Source organism: Protopterus annectens, chromosome 12.part0 (genome assembly GCF_019279795.1).
Source record: "Protopterus annectens isolate FY-2018-M chromosome 12.part0, PAN1.0, whole genome shotgun sequence".
Classification (NCBI taxonomy): Eukaryota; Metazoa; Chordata; order Ceratodontiformes; family Protopteridae; genus Protopterus; species Protopterus annectens.
Genome location: NC_056746.1, coordinates 1,345,725,746 through 1,345,748,165, shown reverse-complemented (window position 1 = coordinate 1,345,748,165; position 22,420 = coordinate 1,345,725,746).

Below are 22,420 nucleotides of genomic sequence, written 5' to 3'. Positions count from 1 at the left end.
ACAATGTGCAATAAAAAGAATAATGAAATAACGGAGGGGGTGGTTTAAACAGGAAGGGCAAATACAGGTAAATGTACCCTGGGCAGGGCAAGTGTGCTGATAAAAATGTACCCAGACATAAATGATAGGAATTAATAAAGAACCAATAAACCGATTAGTAGATATGGTGAATGGGCTACACTTTGTTTGCTCAACTAGGGAGAACATGACCAAACTCATGGCAGAACTGGTGATAAAGAATAAAACTGATTTACCAGTACCAAGTGAAGAAACCTTATTGTTCTGATTGGTGAACAGGTGATCCCCAAAAAATTGATCCTCAAAAAACTGAAATATCCACCAAAATATTATTATTCTATGTTATGGTCAAGACGTTCTTTTAAATATAAAAATCAGTCCTCGAAGTTTCAAAATTCAGGTTTATTCATTCCAGCTTGTAGGCAGATGAGTGCTGTTTATGACATTGTTTGTTGTATCAGTGCAACAATTAAATAAACATTTTTTTAACAATTGTGTTTAAATTTAAATTTACGTAAAGCATGTTAAACTTGTATAAACTGGTATATGCATATAAGTGTTAAACTACATATCACGTTCTAAGATGGACATTCCTCCTATTTAGTATACAGTTTTCTATAAGTAACTTCATTTAAACTGCTTGTGCTATCACAGTTTTGCCATCCAGGTTTTCTAATTGTCTTGGGGGCACAATTCTATCCAGTGATTGCATGGGCCAGGGGGGTTGAAATCATTACAAAATTACTAGGGCTTTTTTCATGTGTACTTTGCCATCCAGGTCTTCTAATTGGTGCGTTGGTGTCATTCTCTATAGTGATTGGGTAAAACCCTGACTAGGACTAATGTGATAGGCAGAGAGGTTACCAATGTACGATAGGGTGACTTGGAACTATGTTGGTCTAATAGAACATGGTGAGGTATGATGTAGACGTAGTCTACTGAGGGGCAGGAAGGGAGGTGTGGGAATGGGAAATGCACCGATAGGCAGATAAAACGGTAGTGATGCCAGTTTAATGCAATTATATGTATTTATTTATTGACATTTGTTAAGCAGGTTGGTCCAACTGGGCTAGTAGCCCATTTTCAGGGATACCCGAGGAGAAAAGTTTCAGATTACAAAGAAATTTCATATTAAAATTTACACTCAGAATCATTACACTACATATAATAATTCACACTTCAGGACAGTACAAAGTTAGAGTACAAAAAGGAAAATCTAAAAGTTAAAAACTAACACACAGCACATAACCAAATAGCATTTGTCCAAAGAGATATACAATAATATACATCACAATGTTCAAGTGTTCACTATGAAGAGGATGAGCTTGGGACTAGTAGGATACATGTAGAACTCAATGGCCCAAATCTATGTGTAGCTTGGATACATGGGGGCTAAAAAGGGATTGTTTGTGATAGTGTGTTAAAAAGTATTACAAACGTTTTTCATGTATGCATACAATTATGTCTTAGGAACTAGTCAATAGTAATTGAAACACTGTGCCACCATTTATCCTGAGTACAAGTTCATGCATATGTTGATCTATGTAAAAGGAATCCTTACCTTCCAGTTTAAAAGCCAAATAGTGAGGCTAATATCAGGGACAAAAAATGAAAATAAAATATATGAAATAATGATTAAAAATACTAATAAAAATAAGAATAAAAACATTCGTCTTTTAAAAAACAATTGACCTATTTTAAAAATGTTTAACGAACTAGATTCGAATGCCATTCATGTTTTGCCATCCATGTTGTGTAATTGGCAAGGTGTTACTAATATGGATGGTGATTGGGCTAGAAACAGATTAAGTTCATCTATGTGTGATCAGTAGTGTTATTGGCTAAATGGGTTAAACGTATAGGACAGGATAATGTGCATCCACATCAAACCAATAGAGTTCTGCGAGTAATTTATTCAGCTTCAATCAATGGGGGTGAGGGTGGGCGTGGTGGCAATATGACCAAAGGCCAATAGGCAGAAAAGGCAGGAGAAATGTCAGTTGAAATAATTGGGTGGGGAGATTAAGCTGCATAACGGGTGTCCTGGACCAATCTTATCGCAGGTCCAAAGTGCGGGAGTTTAAACAAGGCTACCTATAGGGTGGAAAAAAGTGAGGAAGTGTGCCATGAATATTTATGTGTAAGTGTGGGCTGGGTGTTATGCTTATGGGTGGAACATAAGTGGGCGAATCACGTGGTCAGAAAAAATGTGGGAAAAAATGCCTAGAACTTGGATAGGCAGGAGAGACAAGGGGAGGTGCATTTGATCAGTGATAATGGGGTTTGGGAGTGGCTTGTTTTCACAAGCCAATAATGAATGTGTCCTGCCCCTACATCATGCCTGGACCAACATAGTTCTGAGTCACCCTATTTTACATTGGTAACCCCTCTACCTATCACATTAGTCCTAGTCAGGGTTTTACCCAATCAATGGTTTACTCACTGACTATCGAGAACGACACCAATGCACCAGTTTACAAGAACTGGATTGCAAAACCCATATGAAAAAAGCCCTAGTAATTTTGCAATGATTTCAACCCCCTGCCCCATCCTGGAGAGAATTGCACCCCCGAGCCAGTTACAAGATCTAGATGGCAAAACCGTGATAGCACAAGCAGTTTAATTTTGGTTACTTATGGAAAATTGTATACCAAATGGGGGGGGGGGGTGTCCGGGGGATGTCCATCTTAGAATATGCTATGTAGTTTAACACTTATATGCATATACTGGTTTATACAAGTTTAACCTGTTGTACATACATTTACATTTAAATGTAAATTTAAACATGATTGCTAAAGACAATTTTTTTATTTAATTGTTGCACTAATACAACAAACAACGTCACAAACAGCGCTCCTCTGCCTACAAGCTGGAATTAAATTAAACTGAATTTTAAAACTACGAAGATTGAATTTTATATTTAAAAGAATGTCTTGAACATAACTTAGAATAATCATTTTTGGTGGATACTTCAGTTTTTTGAGGATCAGTTTTTTGGGGAACATCTGTTCATGAATAAAAACAATAAGATTTCCTCACTTGGTACTGATAATTCAGGATTATTCTTTGTCAGGAATGAATAAAGAGGAAGAGGGCATGGTAAATATGGCAATGCCCCCAAAATAGGATAGGTCAGTGCATGACCACTTCCAGCACAAGTCAGTATCATGTAAGCACTTATGTCGACAGCACACTACAGACTGCTGTTTACACATCCTGAGTGTGTATATTATGATCTAAACACCTATTATAGTATATATGTGACAGTCACATAAGGTTACATGTCAGCGAAAGTGAATGCTTCTGATATAAACATCAGTGACATGTTCACTGGAGAGGACATTTAGTAAGAATGATATATAAATTAGGGGTATGCACATACTCTGAACATCTGCAAAATGAGTTGCTTGAATATGACTGACACATCACCACAGCTCAGCACCAATCAGGAACGTATAGCAACAAACCCCTGAACAAACCTAGACAGAAACAGGCGCAATCATGGACACTTTTACAGTACTATGACCATTAATCTGTGGCACTGACAGAATATGTGAGTGTCACTTATTACACATGTTCTTCAGGAATAGGCATGTACAACTGCAATGATTGGCAGTATGATGTAGGTGAGATTCACCACCGCTTCACCAAAAATGACCACTTTTTGGATGGGTTAGAAGTGGATTTAAAATCAGAGCTAATTATGGCCAGTTGATAGATTTGCGTGACACATAAGCCACAATCACCACCTGCATTAATCAAGCCCATGCTATCACTGTTGTCACTGAGTTGTGTATTTACTGGGTGCAACACAGAAAGACGTATCACACATGCTTCTAGCAGAACAACTTGAAGGGAAATGTGCACTCTCAAATGCTAATGGGTAAATATCCCAAATAATAGTTCAGTATGGCCTTCCAGATGTGTGGGAACTCGTTGTGCCAACTGTGACACACTTAACTAAAGCATCCTAGTTTGACAGAGATATTGGCCATACAGATAATAACACATACAGACATCACACTATTATGAGTGGATTTCCTAAACTCATCTGTGTATTACATGCATCTGACAAATCTAATACCAATGAATATTCTATGAAGCATTAGCAATTGATGTGTGAATTAAGACATGGTCCGTTATAATGAAGTGTACAGCAGTATGTGAGAATGTCAGTAATGCATCAGCGGTGCCCATGTGTGCAGAAAGTACAGCAGTGCAAAGTCAAGTGTCAATGATCAAGGAAGCTGTCACTGTAATATTGTACAAATAAACAATACATGGAGCACTGTCACTATAACATTGTACAAATAACAACCAATACATGGAGCACTGTCACTGTAACATTGTGCAAATAAACAATACATGGAGCACTGTCACTGTAATATTGTACAAATAACAAACAATACATGGAGCACTGTCACTGTAACATTGTACAAATAAACAAAAGATGGAGCACTGTCACTGTGACAATGTACACATAAACAATACATGAAGAACTGTCACTGTATCATTGTACAAATAACAAACAATACATGGAGCACTGTCACTGTAACATTGTACAAATAAACAATACATGGAGCACTGTCACTGTAACATTATACAAATAACAAACAATTCATGGAGCACTGTCACTGTAACAACAATACATTGAGCACTGTCACTGTAACATTGTACAAATACCAAACAATACATGGAGCACTGTCACTGTAATATTGTACAAATAACAAACAATACATGGAGCACTGTCACTGTAACATTGTACAAATAAACAATACATGGAGCACTGTCACTGTAACATTGTACAAATAAACAATACATGGAGCACTGTCACTGTAATATTGTACAAATAAACAATACATGGAGCACTGTCACTATAACATTGTACAAATAACAACCAATACATGGAGCACTGTCACTGTAACATTGTGCAAATAAACAATACATGGAGCACTGTCACTGTAATATTGTACAAATAACAAACAATACATGGAGCACTGTCACTGTAACATTGTACAAATAAACAAAAGATGGAGCACTGTCACTGTGACAATGTACACATAAACAATACATGAAGCACTGTCACTGTATCATTGTACAAATAACAAACAATACATGGAGCACTGTCACTGTAACATTGTACAAATAAACAATACATGGAGCACTGTCACTGTAACATTATACAAATAACAAACAATTCATGGAGCACTGTCACTGTAACAACAATACATTGAGCACTGTCACTGTAACATTGTACAAATACCAAACAATACATGGAGCACTGTCACTGTAATATTGTACAAATAACAAACAATACATGGAGCACTGTCACTGTAACATTGTACAAATAAACAATACACGGAGCACTGTCACTGTAATATTGTACAAATAAACAATACATGGAGCACTGTCATTGTAACATTGTACAAATAAACAAGTCATGGAGCACTGTCACTGTAACATTGTACAAATAAGCAATACATGGAGCACTGTCACTGTAACATTGTACAAATAACAAACTACTAGGAGCACTGTCACTGTAACATTGTACAAATACCAAACAATACATGGAGCGCTGTCACTGTAACATTGTACAAATACTAAACAATACATGGAGCACTGTCACTGTAACATTGTACAAATAAACAATACATGGAACACTGTCACTATAACATTGTACAAATAACAAACAATATATGGATCACTGTCGCTGTAACATTGTACAAATAAACAATACATGGACAACTGTCATTGTAACATTGTACAAATAACAAACAATACATGGAGAACTGTCACTGTGACATTGTACAAATAAACAATACATGGAGCACTGTCACTGTGACATTGTACAAATAGCAAACAATACATGAAGCACTGTCACTGTAGCATTGTACAAATAACAAACAATATATGGAGCACTGTCACTGTAACATTGTACAAATAAACAATACATGAAGCACTGTCACTATAGCATTGTACAAATAATAAACAATACATGGAGCACTATCACTGTAACATTGTACAAATAACAAACAATACATGGTGCACTGTCACTGTAATATTGTACAAATAACAAACAGTACATGGAGCACTGTCACTATCACATTGTACAAATGATTAATACATGCAGCAGTGTCACTGTGACATTGTACAAATAAACAATACATTGAGCACTGTCACTGTAACATTGTACAAATAACAATATATGGAACACTGTCACTGTAACATTGTACAAATAACAAACAATACATGGAGCACTGTCACTGCAACATTGTAGAAATAACAATCAATACATGGAGCACTGTCACTGTAACATTGTACAAATAACAAACAATACATGGAGCACTGTCACTGTAACATTGTACAAATAACAAGCAATACATGGAGCACTGTCACTATAACATTGTACAAATAACAGACAATACATGGAGCACTGGCACTGTAACATTGTACAAATAAACAATACATGGAGCACTCACTGTAACATTGTACAAATAACAAACAATATGTGGAGCACTGTCACTGTAACATTGTACAAATAACGAACAATACATGGAACACTGTCACTATAACATTGTACAAATAAACAATACATGGAGCACTGTCACTGTAACATTGTACAAATAACAAACAATACATGGAGCACTGTCACTGTAACATTGTACAAATAAACAATACATGGAGCACTGTTACTGTAACATTGTACAAATAAACAATACATGGAGCACTTTCTCTGTAACATTGTACAAATAACAAACAATACATGGAGCACTGTCACTGTAACATTGTACAAATAACAATACATGGAGCACTGTCACTGTAACATTGTAAAAATAACAAACAATACATGGAGCACTGTCACTGTAACATTGTACAAATAAAGAATACATGGAGCAATGTCACTGTAACATTGTACAAATAACAAACAATACATGGAGCACCCATTATAACTGCATGTTATGAAATCCTGACATACAGCCTTTGTGTTCATGCAAACTATCAAGTGGTACCACTGATGTAATGTACTGGTATGTCCGTGATGCAGTACAATTACACTATAGTGGTCAATAAGCTACAGTTGCACTTCATAGGTTCATATGTCTGTAGGAGAGTACTAGGCTAATGGCCCAAGAGCCCATACAAGCCTAGCCAGATTTAACATGAGTGCAACAATTTCAACAGCTAGGTGAATGAAGTTCACAGAACTATGAGCCTACGCTATGGTATGTAATACTGACTGCCTCTATGAAGGACACGGGTGCCACCCCAGGAGTAAATTTATGATTACACATTCATTGATCTAGGTTGCACTTGAAGAGGGTCATGGACGGGCTTTGCTATACATGAATGGGAAGATGGTTCCATAGAAGTGTAGTCTCTGATGGAAGCATCTATCTCTCCAACAATATTTATTTATGTCAGATGTTAGATTAAGATGTTTGGAATAAGTGAACCTCATGCAGTTTGTTTTACGAATGTGTAACATTTTCAATAGGGCCTATTTGGACACTATCTTGTAGGCAAGACTAAGAGTGCCCCCTTAGTAGTCTGTAGGAGACAGAATACAGTGATAGGGGTTGCAATATTTCCATGTAGGACTTGTTTTTTATAATCTCTATCTTTATGGTGAGAAAACTGTGTTTACTTCAGCTGTTGCAGATGTCTGGTGATGTACATGCAAAAGGATGCACTGATCTCAATTACTGGTGTGATGTGGGCCAAGTAAAATGGAATTATAATGTCCTTTGATCTGGATGCCATACCCTTACTTATGAGTTGTGCCACATAGAAGGAATTTCTCACCACTGTGGACACAGGTTGGTCAAAGTTCAGATTACTTTCAACATGAATAACCACATCACATATCCCTGTGTCTACTCTTAGCGGGTGCTGTCTATATTGTTGTTAGGTGGGGTATTTGCTTTTTCTTTATCAATATGGCAATAATCTTTTGTATGTGTTAATCCTTTCTGCAGTTTATCAATATTGCATGTGGACTTGTGATTGACCCCAGTTTGCAGTCAGCTGCACAATAGGTTAGACAAAGACTGTTTTATTTGCACTGTCTTCTGAGAAATAAATACTGATCTGGAAAGGATTGGTATAGGGCCCTCTGGTACACCCCTGTTGAATGGCCTCTTACTAGAGGTGAATTCACCCACTTTGGCAGTATGTGCCCTGTCAGTGATCCATTAGACTACCCATCTGGTGATGTGAGGGGTTTATACTCAGCTGATAGAATTGTGTAAAATGCCTTGGCCAGATCAAGTTAGGTAGCATGCACATTCATTCCCTCATCCATGGCTTTGGTGACCTTATCGAAGAAGTCGAACAGATTTAACAAACATGAGCTACTCTTAACAAATCCAAACTGATATGGTTCCAGATTTGTGAGATTACCTATGTACTTCTTGATAAGGTCCATGATGATTATTTCCATGGCCTTACTGGTGTTGGCATTCAGGCTTATGTATCTACAATTCCATGGTTATGTTGATGATCCCTCACTTATGCAGGAGGATGACCATTGCTACCCACCATTTTGCTGGAATATAGTCTGTCTGGAGGCTGTTGTTAAATAGGGGTCCAAGTTGGTCTGGTAGGTCATGTTTGAAGTTATTTATAATGCACCCTGGGATGTTATCAGGGCCCACTGATATCATGTTTTTAGACTTAGAAAGGTCAGAGATGACCTGCTCACTTGAGACAATCAGCTGAGGAGTGGTGGCAGTTAGACCTTGGGTGATGACCAGTGGGGACAGGAGGTTGAAGTTTGATCTAAACCTGTGAGCTAGCAGGTTGCCTATTTCCTGTGACTGAGTATGGGTGTTGCCATCCACAAGTAGCTCTGCTCATAGCTAGCTATTCCCCTTAATATTTCAGTCATACTTGCTAAATGCTTTGTGACATCACCACCAAATGCAACATTGTGTAGAGATCACTTGTAACACAGTAGCACTGTTAACCCAGATGTACAACTCACCCTGTTTCATGTCATTACATAATTTGTACATTATATGCCTACATGTATATCAGTGGAAATGTGTGGGTGAGGCCGTGACACCACATGTGGACACATTACAAATGTACCTATTTCACCTTATTATAGCAGGTGTACATTATATGTCTATATGTGTATCAGTGGAAATGTGTGGGTGAGGCAATGATACCATATGTGGACACATTGCAACTGTTGTGGATGCAGTTCTTGCAGAACAGTTAATGACACAGATGCTGAGAGTCCCCAATGCTTCTGTAGAACACCTGAATAATCTTTGTGAATAACAACAAAATTGTGCATATAATGAATTCCCCAAGGTTGAAAGTAAGTCTCAACATGTCATACGTTTGTGTGTATAACAGCATTACAACATGTGGATTGACCCAGGTGTATGCGCCCATGTAATCAGTATGACGTAGTATTGCTATTTGTCAGATAACATTTCCGGATGCCAGGTGTACACACGCACACCTGTGCCATACTGCAGCTGTCACTGTGATGGTTGAATGAGGACTGTGCAGAATGTTGATATACTCCACTGCTACCAAAACACATGCCTTAATAAGACAACGATATACATAGCATCATCCCATGTCAATATTTGTCATTATACTACAGCTGTTATGGAAAGAACATGTAACCAAATGGCAATAGTTCAAATCAATACGGTAGCTTAAATCACAGATTGGAGCACACTGATGTACATCTACAGTATATCCACACCTCAACATAGCACATGTGGATGACAACAACATTGACATATAATGGTCAATATCACCCACAATCCTAGCCATTATTATACCATTTAAACCCACATTGCTATATGTATATGATGGAAGATAGTAGGAGTATGTGCATATGTGTGTGTTTGATTTTAATTCAGACTGCTTCTGTCCATGGGAGACATGTACACTGCCCCATAACAGAATTAGCAATAACACATCCAGTGTTCTGCAGTTGGCTTACCCTGGGTAATGTAGGGGCTCTGCTTCATGATTTGTGTATGCATCTTTGAGACAATGACATCCTTAGTTTTCCACTTGTTCAACTGAATGGGAGTCAAATGAAAACAGATTCAAAACAATATGAAATGAATGTAACATATGACCATCTACTACACACACACACACACACACACACACACACACACACACACACACACACACACACACACACACACACACACACACACACACACACACCAGTTGATTAAGGTCAGATTTAAAAACAGCACATGTGGAAGTATACAAGATGGACTCCATACAACTTAAGACTAGCACCACTACAGATGTCTCATTTTAAGTCTCAGATTACTTTATAGAGGATGACATCATCAGAGTATGCCGAGAAAGAATATGCTGGGAGGATTGTGTGACATGATGTGGGCTCACATCCCAGTGTAAAATTGTCTCCAGACTGATTGCTAAATGAAACACCCACAAACACACTCAAATTGACTGCTGTGAGATTAGAACCTCTACTTATCTAGACAACACATTACTTAACGCTAGCACCAACACAGATATCTGATTTTGATGCTGTCAGAGTGCACTTTATAGGGGATGACATCATCAGTGTATGCTGAGAAGATGATGTTGGGAGGATTGTGTGACATATATGTGAACTCATATCCTGGTGTAAAATTGTCTAAAATGAACACACACGAAAGTCAACTGTTGTAAGATTCACTCCACTATCTGAATAGTTACACAAGCTAGAGAACAGAGGATTTAACACTAGCATTACAGCACAGGACTGACTTTAACATTACCAGAGCACACTTTATAGGTGATGACATCATCAGTGTATGGTGTGAAGATGATGTTGAGATGGCTGTATGAAATTGCTTTGGAGTTATGTGCCAGTGTAAAAGTATTTTCTGAATGATACTTTAGAGAGGGAAGCAGGACCTGAAGTCAAGCTCTTCTGACTATGTGCCCATACATACTCAGACATACACACACACACACACACACACACACACACACACACACACACACACACACACACACACACACACACACACACACACACAAGTTGATTGTTGTATGATTCAATCTCCTTTCTATCTAGTTACACAAGTTGGAAAATGCAGTACTTAACACTCATGCCATCACATATGTCTTATTTTTATCTCTGTCATAGAGGATGCCATCATCATTGTGTTGCAGATAACATATACTATTATGAAACTTGTGTGCAAAGGCAGGACTTAGAATATGAATGTGTGATTGCAATTCTAAAATTACATTTAAATACATCCTGGCTTACCTAGGTGAGAGGAGCTGTCATGAATGCTTATGGCAGAACTAAGCCATACATGTACCAGTTTCAGATATTGTTTAGATAACACACACACACACACACACACACACACACAAGTTGATTGTTGTATGATTCAATCTCCTTTCTATCTAGTTACACAAGTTGGAAAATGCAGTACTTAACACTCATGCCATCACAGATGTCTTATTTTTATCTCTGTCACAGAGGATGCCATCATCATTGTGTTGCAGATAACATATACTATTATGAAACTTGTGTGCAAAGGTAGGACTTAGAATATGAATGTGTGATTGCAATTCTAAAATTACATTTAAATACATCCTGGCTTACCTAGGTGAGAGGAGCTGTCATGAATGCTTATGGCAGAACTAAGCCATACATGTACCAGTTTCAGATATTGTTTAGATAATACACACACACACACACACACACACACACACACACACACACACACACACACACACACACACACACACACACACACACTTTGGAACCACAGGCACTGGAAGGGTGAAGCTATAGATGAAGTAATATCCACAGTAATAGAATTTACTGGCAACATCAGTATGATATGATCATGGATGACCAATGTCCAGTGTCAGTATAAACCCATAACAAATGCAACAATGCAGTTATGATCTGTATTCCTGTAGTCTGATTGAAAATATCTCTCAAGTATTACATATATCACATGCAAGTGCGTTTGCTGCACAGCACACATCAATAACAGAAAGTATGTTTTCAGTGAAGCACACACATCACTGTCTTTCTCTTGTGTTTACAAATGCCTTTCCATGTAATGGAAAATAACAGCCCAGTAAGCAGAGTAAGGTATGGTAAACATTGCTTTTCATAGCACCTCATAGAGAAACTGATCTGAACAGATAATAGCAAAGCGTTAGCATGAGTGATTCAAATTTCATGAATTAAACTTGAACTTGTGAAGTAGTTTTCAAGATATTTATGGGAGAAATTGCTGACAGATATTATAATGTTCACACTGTAGTCTGGATTTGAAATGTTTTGGCCAAAGCTTTATGACATTAATAAATTCTGCCATTGCCTTCCCCATTTATACAACATTAATCACTGAGCAAACATAAAAAAGTGTAAGATTTAATTGGGTTTGCCTTCCTTTGCGCAAACCTGCATAGCAGTGAGACATGGCACTCTGGACAGTGCTGAGTGTGGAAAATACACATGCAGCCTAGCTTTCTCTGTGCACTGTGTGTAAGAACAGTAAGCTTCTCATCAGCGTGTAGTTGAGCTCGGGTTCAAATCCAGATGTTGTTTGTCTTTTTGGCTTTTCCCAGTTAGGGGTCACCACAGTGGAACTCCAGTCTGCTAATGATTGGCAGTAGATTTTTTACAGTGCCGAGTTGCCAGCATGATGCCCAACCTTCAGCGAAGGCACGCCCATTTACGCATGTCTTTCGGAGGCCACTCCACTGTGGGGAGGACATACAGACTCCACACAGAAGGCACTCCAGCCATGAATCGAACAGGAGAACCTCTTGCTGTGAGGCAACAATACTACCGATGTACCACAGTGGCAGGGTTCAAATCCAGATGATTATCTTTTTCTACAAATGGTGTCAGGATGGTATTAGCTAAGTAAATGTGATAAGGACTACAAATGTAACTATCAGTGACTATACAAACGTATGTGTCTCCCTAAATTGTATCAGTAATGCCTACCTTAATACAGTTGTACAACTAGTAGCTGTTTTGCAGCTTTCACTGCAACACAGAAGTTAATTGTTAATGCAGCTTTCTAGAAATGACAATGGGTGGTACATCTTTTAAAATGATTATTATGACTCAGCAGGCATGCTATTTGTGTATGGCTGGATATTCTGTAAAGTGTGTGCTGTATGTTTCTTCACAAGAAGGAGAGTTTCCACATCATATTAGGTGAGCATTTCATCCATCATCACCTGAACATGACACAATGGGAATCCTATAGTATATTTTTAAACCTTGCACACTGCAGGAACACTAATAAACTATTGAATCAAGGTAGCATGTTGGTGTTATCCATCAGCAGTCATGTCAGTATGCAGAAAGCATGAAACGACATGTACATCCATCAGCCTAATAGATACCCACATAAAGAGGGGCTGGAGTGATGGGATGAACGTGAGGAGAGATGAACACACACCAAACAGTGTTGTGTTCAGTGGCATATTAATGATCATTTTTTGGTCTGTTGTCATTATTAATGTTACATGCTGTGTACCATGAAATGAGTGACACAGGGGTAAAGAAAGGTTAGGAGAGGGGCGACAAATTTATGACAAGCAGAACAAGGTTAGATAAGTATGTGATAGTGTTAGCGATGAATATCACTTCAAACACTTTTTTTGGCCATTATTCAATATATCTGCACAAGAACGCATTATTGTGGCAAATATTAAGATGTGAGTGATTAAACACATCATACACACATAGCATCACACAGAGAAATGACGTGAGATGCATGTGGAATCAAACATGATGCTATTGGTGAAAAAAATCTTCAGTCAGGTGTTTTATATCAACATTCCATACAGGAAGTTGTATTTTTGTTACATTCAAAAGTCTAAAGAACTGCCATAATAACTCTCAAAGCAGTGCTTTTACTCTGGTTTAACTTTGTGTTCCTTTACCACAGTGAGTTTAAGTGCTATTGTGCAGAGATAACCAGACTTGTGTGGCTGATGGCAATAACTCAGCAGGTTTCGACATGGGGCACTGATGCATGATGCCAAACATAAAGAAATACAGTGAACAAAAAGTGCAGGCTATTTTACAGGCCATTTCTGGCCATGTGTGTAGTGTGTGTGATGTGTGAGTCTATTTTATGACCAGATTAAAGGTGTGAAAATGGGGTTGATAGCAAAGTGGTGAAATTGGGGGGCAAGCAGAAGAACAAAGGGGAAACAATAAAGGGATTTGCAGGAGGGAATTAGGAAAGAACCATAGACATCCACTTCTTTAACACTGTAATGTGAACATGTATAGAAAATTAGATGAATTTGGACTGTCACCACAACTTAGATGGATGACAACAACACAGCAATGATGTATAGCCAATTGCACTAAATCAAGTGTATCGAGAACACACATATGTGAAGCAGAGAGATATGTATGGGACAAATTATTTTGTGGGACAGGTGCTCATTCATTTTATTGCTTTGGATTTCAAGAAGAGAGGAATGTTGGGGAAGTAGGGTAAGTGAGGAAGCAGTTGCAGACAAACAGGACAAACAAGACAGACAGGGATTATGATGGACACAAAAGGTTGGTGACACCCTGTTTAGGGACAGATAAGGGACATTGGAGACACATGCCATCAAGCATGGGAACATTAAAAATCTCATCCTCACCCTCAGGACTGTCATCACTGTCCCTTTCCTTGGTTTCCTGTGAGATTGCTTGATGTGGAAACCTCTTTTGTATTTTAATGAGCAACCTCTCCAAGTGACCGATGCGGGCATCAAGGCTATTTTCTGTGACATCATGCACCATTGCTGGCATCCCCTGGTGAAGGACTTAATTACTGCCTCCACCAATCCTCCTGGAGGGTACCAATGCACCAGCAGCTGGGCAATGCTACCTGATATGGATGGGCCAGGTAGTGCAGGATCTGCAGAGGCAGTACTGCCAGATTGTGTCCCAGAGGTGATGGGTGTTGGTGTGGCAGCTGGTGGAGGGTTGTCAGGTGGAATCACAGAGGTTGGTCTACCTACCTGTGCTAAAAATAATTTAGTTTGCTGGCAGAAAGGTATGACATCAGAATATTGTGTTCCATTAAAAAAATAAAAGAGATAAGGGGTGGGATGAGGCAAAAAAGAAAAGAGATAATTAGAGACTTACAAAGTAATTTGTACAATGTGGGATTCAACCTTAAGCAAAAAAGGGAAGGTATACTGATTTTTTCCTCATTGCCAGAGAATAAGTGTTTGGCAAATATGGTCATCACAGACATAAAGTTTAAAGACTGACTGGTGCATTATTTCCATTAAGACTGGATGTGTGTGATATTACAAGGTCTGAGCTTATGCATGCTTATCTGTCACTTAGGACTAATGTCTGACAATATACTGGAAATGGATAGAATTTCATGACTTTAGTAAGATATTTGTGTTTTGTAGTTCATACCTCACATAACACTCTTTTCCACTGTTATACCTGCATTATGGGAGGGTTTTAAATGATTGTCAGTAAACTGTTGTGTACCTCATATATGTGCAACTGGAGGTTTATTACATGATCATCATTGACGTGATAAACCTGTTACCCACATAACACATACCTACAAAGGTAAGTCTATGCTCCACCTGCTATACATAACTATGGGTATATAGTATTACCTTTATAATCTTATTTTTTTAAATTACAGTGGGACACCCTAACTAAAAAGTTGATTGTACTGGAATAAAACCCTTGTTTACCTGTGTTCTGACCATGAACTCTTGCATTTACACCTGGTGCCACAGGGAAAGCTAGGCAGCAGGTTTACTTTCCACACTCAGCATTGTACAGAGTGCTGACAGCCACATCTTGCCACTGAGCCTGTTTGCATGAAAGAAGGCGAACCAAATTAAATCATACACTTTTTTCCTTAAATCATGAATCTTGTTTGTGCATAGGTAGGAGACATCCAAATGTAAAAGGCAATAGTGAACATGTATTATTTGTGTAGATAACCATTCTGACCATTCTGCAATAAAAATAACTACTGTGGGACTTCAGCCCTACTTTGCCTATCTTCTCTCTTGTTTAGCTGAATGCATTTACACCTTGTGCTCAAGACAGTCAGGTAATAGGTGTAATTCTTGAGTCATTACCCTTCATTGCTGACTGCCATGCAATACCACTAGGGATATTTGTGCTTCATAAGGCAACTGATTTTAATTTCTCAGTTTTTAGTCAGTTAATCATGTTTGAGCTAAGCCATGTGTCATGCAAATGGTATAGCCAAAAAATAGAAAAGATAAAAAGTGAAAAAAATGTAAACATCTCTGGATTTGAACCCTCAGACTATTGCACTTGCAAAACACAGTTATAGTGGGTTATCTCTCTTTGCCACAAACACAACTTTGCAACACCAATAAAATCATGTACATACAAGCAATTCAAATGTCATAGCCAGTATTAACAGTTCATAGAATTTAACATTCTCAATTGGTTGCATCTATGTGGCTAACACATTTAGTGGAACGAGTAATCACACAAACATTTATGAACATGTTTACAGAAGTGCAACTCTGTCTTCTCTTTGTCTTCTGGTCATTCTCCCCTTATATCTGCTTTAATATCAGACATGTAATCTATAGTGTATTTTTTATCATTGTGCTTTCAGTGTGTGATAAAAATACATAACAGTGAACAACAGTTTTCATCAAAGGCAGGGGATTTGGACTATTATGGACAAAGAAATTATATGTGTGGTTGTTTTACTTTATTTAAAAGTTCATTGAAGTTACTTACATACTTTGTAAGTGTATCTTCAGTGACACATCTCCTGCAGGGATAGGTGTCTGAATTATTGTTGTGTTTACCTTCACTCACACTAATCATTCACCAGTTGCAAGCCATTAACACCTAAAAATGGTGCAGAGCCTACACTATATTTACATCTACTACACTAAATCAAGTGTTTGGTATTCAGCAATTCAAATAAATTCACACCTCATGTGCAACTTCACAGTGCTCAGGGGGCTGAATCTACACTATAAGAAGATAATTGTGTTGCTGGGGAACTTGAAGGTGATGAGACTTGTATATTTGAACAAAACAGAAGTTTGGTATTCCTTTGAAGGTGATTTCTCTGCAGAGAAGGCTTTTTTGCAGGTATGCTTGTATTACTCAAACACATTTTAGATTTTGTAAAATGTTACAAATGTATTTATATATCCAGGAGAAATGTTTTATCTGTGTTCACTTCTTATACTTCACTGTTGGCAAAGGCAGTTTGGCAGGCATTTAGATTTATGAGATAGGTTATACTTTCAGCATAACTATGTTTTTACTATTTGGTTTTGCGGTTTCACTGGGATTGCAGAGAAATGTAATGTACATGTGGCTGACACTGGTGTTATGCTTCTCATATGGGTAAGGGCAACACCCACAGGAGTGCTGGGCACCGTGAAAATTAACTGACATTCATAAATTGACTTATTTACTGATTAGCAATGATAACTGGCAACCAGTAATCAATGACATAACTTTTCAGTCTTGAATATATGAATGTTGACAGAATGGGTACTTTTACAGACAGTCACATTTTTTTGTAGTATGTGGGGTTGCAACCTGCTGTTCTGTTGTCCAAAATGAGAAGCGTGTTTCAAGTGCTTTTCTGTTGAAAATGTGTAGAAAGCCTGATCATTTTCTTGAAAACATATACATTACTTATGCAGTATTCTTTGGTTTGTGCAAACCCTCATTTGTGTCTGTGTGGGGGAGCCACCTGCAGTTCTGTTGCACTAAATGAAAAGAGTGTTTCAAGTGCTTTATGTTGAGTTAAGGTACACAGACTGATTATTTTTGGTATGGAATACATTAGTTATGTGATAATTATCTGTTTTTTCCTTCTCTGTTTTATGTCATATAGGATTATGGCACCCAAGCCTACAAATCAACAAAACCACCCTTTCAGTGTTGTTGAGAATGAGGTCATCACCCAGGGTCTGAGGTGGCATGTAGCCTTTCTGCTCGAGAGAAGCCTGGGGATATGGATGCCAGAAGGGAGATTTGGAACCAGTTAGTTGACAATATCAGTGTAGCTGGTGGTCGTGGGCAATGGCCGCAGTTATGATCAGGTGCAGCATTGGGCCACTGATATGATTTCATCAGCCCAGAGGAAGGTGGCTGTAGTTGTCCTGATACCAAGCCACTGCTGGCACCAAATTAATAGTTCTTGTCCACTGTCAAAGAGGCCCACAACTCAGGGGATCCTTTGCACCATATGATTGATGTTGGTATTGATGTGGCTTGGAGGCCAAGTGTGTCCCAGGAGTACATTCCAGGTAAAGTTACTTATGGCAACATTATATTGGCTTGCAGACTAAAATATAATTTGGCTGCTACTGCTTGTAATACATGTTTTCTCTATCTGTACCTACTGATAAGTCATACAGTTATACAAGAGAGTCATTCAGTAGACATGGGTGTGTGTGGATGGCTCAGGCAAGTGTCAGTTAGAGCTATTTCTTACAAGGCATATAGATGATTGTTTATTCACTGTCTCTGTGTTATTCCCATTGTGATGATTAATCGCTGTCCTTTCATTACTTCATTTCTCCCAGGAGCATCCTGCCTACAATGTGTTGAGACATCTGCACATGGTAAGCATTTTTTTGTTTTTGTTCTTACTAAGTATTATTTGGCACACGCAGACACACACACACACACACACACACACACACACACATATATATATATATATATATATATAAGTGTGTGTGTGTGTGTGTGTGAGAGAGAGAGAGAGAGAGAGAGAGAGAAGTGTGCAATGAGTATCTGTATTGCTGTAGCATTTTTAGTTGTGCAAACACTGATATTTTTGTTCAGATATTTTGGGTTAAGATTTATGGAGGTAGTCATTTTGTTTCAGTGTTTGTTGCTTATTATCACAAGTGATCCTAACAGCTGAAGTGCAGGACTTTTAGCACCTGATGCTGGGGTATCGGTAGACCCTGATGATGATGTTGGCCAAATGGAGGCATAGTCAGGGGATGCATAGGTTGAATCTGACACTAAGGTTGTGATTCACACATCCCCTGCATTTCCTTCAGACACAGTCAGTATGCCTACACATATCCAATTGATTGACCCCCTCAAATAGTGAACAAGCTGAGATTGGCACACTTGAGCAGAGTAGTGTGGTTATTGTTTATTGGTTATTAATTAAAATAATAGTAGTTCCAATAATCTGTTGAGATGTTGGAAATTTAACCCTAATCTACTAGGTAAGACTGATATTAAGAAAGAAATTGATACCTTATTAGACCAATGTATTCTTGCCATTAAAGACACCAACACTCCGTTTGATATTTCATGGGCTACCACCAAAGTTCTGATCAGAGGGGTATTAATCAATAAAGCCGCCTATTACAGGAATAATTATATATCTAAATAGAGGAATATACAGGAAGAATTAAAATCCCTAGAAACACAAATTCAAAAAAACTACTCATTGGAATTAGAGAAAGAGATTAACCAACTACGGATAAAACTAGTATCCCTACAGGCTGAAAACCTATCATTCCACGAAATCAAAACCTTGGCTAATTACTCACACTGGGCTCAGCTTCCTTCTAGGTTTTTAGCGAGATTAATTAACCAACATAATAACTCGCCCCCTATTTCAAAAATTAAGGTTCATCAAAAATATATCTGTAATACACAAGACATAATAAAAATATTTGAAGAGATGTATGAAGAAGTATACAACCCCACCCCCAGTATTATAGACGAGCATGAACTAAACCTATTCCTCGACAAACTAACAATACCAAATATAGAAGAAAACATCAATCTTTATTGGCGGCCAAGATCAATCAAAGGGATACTATGTCAGCGATCAATAACCTTAAAAATAATAAAGCACCAGGACCAGATGGCTTCACAGCCGAATTTTATAAAGCCTTTAGTCATAAACTAACAACTATTCTATGCCACCTTTTTAACTTCATTATTCAGAAGGATGTTTGTGACCCCCACTTAAATGCATCTAGAACTATTCTAATTCCCAAACCGAATAAAGACAATACCAATCCTAATAACTATAGACCCATCTCTATTATTAACATAGACATTAAAATTTTGGCAGCAATTTTAGCAAATAGATTGAAATCTGTGATTAATAAAATCATCTCTCCGGAACAATCAGGGTTCATAAACCACAGACAAACATTCGACCAGACCCTCACCCTAAATGCTATGTCTTCTTTATCACTGATTAAACATACCCCCTTTTACACCCTCGCTATTGATGCATCCAAAGCATTCGACAGAATAAACAAAAAATTCTTGATCTCGGTTTTACAAAGATTTAAATTCCCAGCACAGTTTATCCACATTCTTAACACTCTTTATAAAAATGCATATACTACTTTACAAATAAACAAGCTTAGCTCAAAGAGGATAGTGATTAATAATGGGATTAGGCAGGGATGCCCCTTATCACCACTTTTATTCAATCTTTATATAGAACCTCTGCTTTTACTAATTAAACAGAGAACATTCCATTATATTCCAAGGTTATTTAATACCGAAATACCCCTATCTGCATACGCGGATGATTTGAATATTTACTACTCCCTTCCCAACTCTGATATTAACAAAATTAATAATGCCTTACAAACTTTCTCCAAATTCTCTAACTATAAAGTGAATATAGATAAGACAACAATCTTCCCAATTAACATTTACTCGCAATTACCTAGTGAAAGATCCCTACCTAATATAAAAGTTAATGACCACCTACAATACCTAGGAATATCCTTCAAGACAGATGGAAATATGCAACAACAAGAGGGGATATTGAGGTGTTGGAGCTTGATACAAAAAGACCTGGAAAGATGGATTCAACTAAAACTGCCGGTTTTCTCGAGAGTAGCCATTATCAAAATGAATATTCTACCGAGACTGCTATACGTCCTGAATGCTACCAACACTCTGATACATAATAAAATCTTTAATAATATACACTCATCTCTCTCAAAATTTATATGGCACCCAAGACCCATCAGAATAAGCTATCAAAAACTTGTTTACCCTAAGGATAAAGGTGGTCTAGGTCTTCCAGATTTTAGGCTAATGTATGAAATAAATAGAAGCAGTAGAATAATTAACGTTGCCACTTTCAGAGAAGAATTAAATGCCTGGGGTCCATCTTGGGTCAAGCTTTATCACAATTATATCAAAATGCTTTCCATTAATCCCATGGCACTTCCTTTTTTAGACATCACAGCCAAAAGAAAGTATAAAATTCAAAATGACCTATGGTCCCAAATCAAATGTACGCAAAACCTGTTTAAATCCTTAAATCTACATTTACCTTTTCTCCTTCTCCAACCTTTACACCTTAATCCTAACATTAAACTAAATGAGAATTTGATTAATTTGAATCCATTCCCCCTGATCAAAAGTAAAACCATTCTGGACTTCTTTTCACTCAAGATGGATGATACTTCTTCCATCAGAAATAAACTTAAGCTTCCGCTCAAGTACACCATCATGATTAGACAATTAAAAGACATTTGTAGTAGATTCTGGATAGATATTGACATTCATAAATACCAAATAGAGTTATGTAAGGTATTATGGAATCTACTAACTCGTAAAAAGAAAATGGTCTCTCACACTTATAAACTAATCTCTGCAATCAGATGCTCGAAAGATGCTATCCGTTCTGAATTTTGGACAAAACAAGACCCCTCGATTTCCTCTGAGTCCATTGCCCAAACCATTCGGAAATTTTCCAAAGCTATTCCCCTGCTAAAGTTCAGATATACCCAACTTATGATAGTAAATAATGCATACTACACCCCAGATTTACTAAACAAGATGTACAATGAAGTCCCTCCTTTTTGCCAATTCTGCCCTACGATGGAAGCAGATATCATTCACATCTTTTGGAGTTGCAAATGCTCATACAGGCTTTGGTGTGCCCTCAGAGTCAAACTAGAAAAAATGGGCTATGAAAAATCTATGCTCTCGTGGCAATTCGCCCTCCTTCATATACCCCCGGAAGGAAAGGACATTAAGAATATACACTTTCTTATAACGTCTTTTATGCTGATAAAATACTATATTACCTTAAATTGGAAGGATAGATCGACTCTTTCTTGGGAAGGACTCAAAAAGATAGCTGGGAAGCATATTTCTGCTCATAAATATTTGTGGTATTCCATGAGGCTAAATCCTACACAGAGGGATACACGGAGAATGGTGTATGAGTTTATGCTAACATAAATACACTGCATTTAAATCTTCTTTTTAGGTGCCTCGTATAGATGGGTTCTGTATATAGTTAGTTTATTGTAGAGTGACTTCTGTTAGTATTTTTTATATTGTCTTATAGTTTGGTATGATTTGTTATGATATAACTAAAAGTCAATAAAA